Source organism: Cyphomyrmex costatus, unplaced genomic scaffold (genome assembly GCF_001594065.2).
Source record: "Cyphomyrmex costatus isolate MS0001 unplaced genomic scaffold, Ccosl1.0 scaffold141, whole genome shotgun sequence".
Taxonomy (NCBI): Eukaryota; Metazoa; Arthropoda; class Insecta; order Hymenoptera; family Formicidae; genus Cyphomyrmex; species Cyphomyrmex costatus.
Window position 1 is genome coordinate 1,806,934 of NW_017275402.1, and position 3,257 is coordinate 1,810,190.

Sequence of the window (3,257 nt, forward strand, 5' to 3'; positions counted from 1 at the left end):
CCGTAACGATTGCGGCTACACCACAACGCCCGTATAGCGTTGCGACTGTTTCTACTGCGATGAAGTTGGGCTCGGCGTTTGCCTTTACTACATTGTCTGTAGCAACTGTAGCAGTGCAGCAAGCACTGTGCCTTGTTCCGCGAACGCGATGATAAGAGCAGGATGCATACAGCCGCGCCGTGCTCGCGTTGCTTTTGGCGTGTGAAGTTGACCCCGCGAGAGACGAATCTGCCAACTTCATCAATGAATTTACATTTCATTTGCAGAACGTGGCAGACACAAAATAGATCGGCTCCGGAACGGATTGACATTGCGACTCGTTCAATTGATAAGCAAAACTTCTCAGTAAACAAGCTGAAGTTATTTGACGTCAATTTGATGTCAAATGACATCTTTAACGTGATTTTGAAGTCAAATAATGTCAGCTTTGCTAGGTTATATTAATCTTCCATTTATTTTTTATAACAACCTTTATCTCGTACACTCATTATTAAAGGAAAAGAGACGATTATATGTGGGGAGTTGTGGAATACCACGATACATGTATAGTTTATGCTGAATTTTGGAAACGACCATCAAAATTATTTCTTTACAGTTTGCTTAAATTTATAACATGTTACTGGTCATTAGTGTTTATTGCGTTGTCACGTAAAAGCTGTATTTTAGTTCTGCAGGTAGCAGACAGTTTTGCAGGTGTGTACTCATTACGTAATTTTGAGAAGTATGTTGATATTAATTTTGTAACTTCGTTAGCTTACAGGCCGTGAATATGGCTTTCAAACCGTATAATTGAACTAAATTTGGTAATGAAATGTATGTATGCATAACGTAAAGTTATACTACGTGTAAAGTCATTATATTAATTGAATATTTAATTTTTTAATTAAAATTTTAAATATTGGTAAATAAGATGCCTAATACTTTTTACTAGAGTTGTACATGTGTATTAATACGACGTTTTAGATTAAATTTTTAGACTTTTAAAATATCTAATAAAGTATTTATAAGACATTTTCATAACCCGTGTGAAGCTGGTCCCCCAATATTAAAAAATCGATTTTTTTCTTCATGCATTCGTTTGCTCATCGTTTGCTCACGAAAGCTCAGTTGGAATTTTCGTTTGCTCACCCTTAGTTCAAAAGATAAACGAAAATTATGTTTTGGGGGGCCAACTTCACACTAGCTCCCCAATATTAAAAAATCGATTTTTTTTCTTCATGCATTCATTTGCTCATCGTTTGCTCACGAATACTCAATTGGAATTTTTGTTCGCTCACCCTTAGTTCAAAAGATACAAGAAAATTGAGTTTAAGAAAATGTAATTTTTGAAATTTTAGAATATTTTATTGTTATGAAAATCTCTTTAGAAAATATATATCTATATAACATATTTAAAAATATTTACTATATATATTAATAAATAATCAATATTATTTATTACAGATTAATAAAATATTATTTATATATTTAAAAATATTTTATTGCCAGATTGGACAGTTAAATAAAAAACTTTTACCATCATAAAAATTATTTTTTGAAACATTAATTATTTTTAGCGCTACTCTTTATTTTAAATCTTATATTTACATATGTGTTACAGAATTAACGTAACGACGTGGCTGATATCTCTACTGTTGCATCAATCGGTGAGTTATCAAAGAAACTTGAAATCGAAAATTGTATCGGACATACATTTCATATAAATCATTATAATTACATTAGAATTGAATATAAAACTTTACAACTCTGTGTTATTTTAAAATCGGTAGATTACGAAGGATTATAACAAATATTCAATCTTGATCTATCTTTTCATTATATGATTATAAATATAAGAAAACTAGTAAGATAATAACTTGGAAAGCAAATATTAATATTTTTTATATATAAATTTATTATATCTTAATTTTATTGTTATAATTGTAATTTTCTCAAATAATTTGACAAATTTAGCGTATATCATTTTTATTCAACATGCTCTTAGGATAGGTACATTTATACCTATATTAGAACTATAAAACATAAATATGAAAACGTTTTTCACAAACATAAGTATTCTAACATCTGAAGCGCCAGGTGCGTTCCATGGCTAGCCGTAATAGCGAGGTAAACTACTGTCGCGTAAATGGCGCTTCAGATCACGTAAAATACATTATAATGAATCACGCACGTTTAATTTGCCTTTAATTCATATTGCAACATAATGAGCTACATAATCACTATAATCAGCTTCAGAATGTAATTTAGTATGTAATCTCTATTTATTTTTATATAAATAGAATATGATAATAATAATTACTTAAAAATGGTCATAATAATTCCCTTTTAAGAACTAATGCATTTATTTTCGAATAACTTATATATGCGTGTAACAATTTCTATCGCATACTCTTAGCTGTGATCATGTCTCTTGATATGATGATCATATTTTATAACGCATTCCGTAATTAAATTTTTAATAGCTTAAATGGTCTATACATATAATGCATATCGCTTTTTTCAGAAAATGTTCATATTTTAATACCATGAAAAAGCAGCAATTATTCGCTAAAATTAAACGTATAAACTATAATATACAGTGACATACATTTATCTACATAATAAATATTATATTAGATAGTATTTTCTGCAAGTAAACGTTATTATTTAACCACGTAATGTGCATATAACAAATCATTCTTTTTTGTGAATTAATGAATAATATGATATGATAAAATATAATATGTAATTAATTAATCTTGCAAAACGTCCTCTAAAATCTAAAATACTGGCTTCCCACGTAGCAAAATAGGTCACTCACGAAGTGCACAAAACGTTAAATTAATAAATCAACACAGCAATGTTTATTTAATTATTAGTTAATTCAACTATTCCTGTCAAAACTGATTATCAAAATGTAAATATTCATCGTCATGTTTCTGCACTTTTATTTGTGTAAATTTTTTACACTAAACTTCTCTATCAATATTATATACTTTATAAATTATTTTTAGATATTTTTGAGAACATTATGTATTATTTTACTTTTACTTTATTTTGAATGGATATGTGGATGTATATAAGTAATATAATTCTTTATTAATTTGAATTCCAAAGGATTCCAAATTTACAATAACGACGATATCTTGAATTGAACGTAATCGATGAATCGATTTGTACAATTCAATAGAGGTAATGCAGCGAAGTTCTGTAACGCGATTCAATGCAGTTATTCACTGCAGTTCTATTTATTCACTTCGGTCTAATATAAGTCAAAC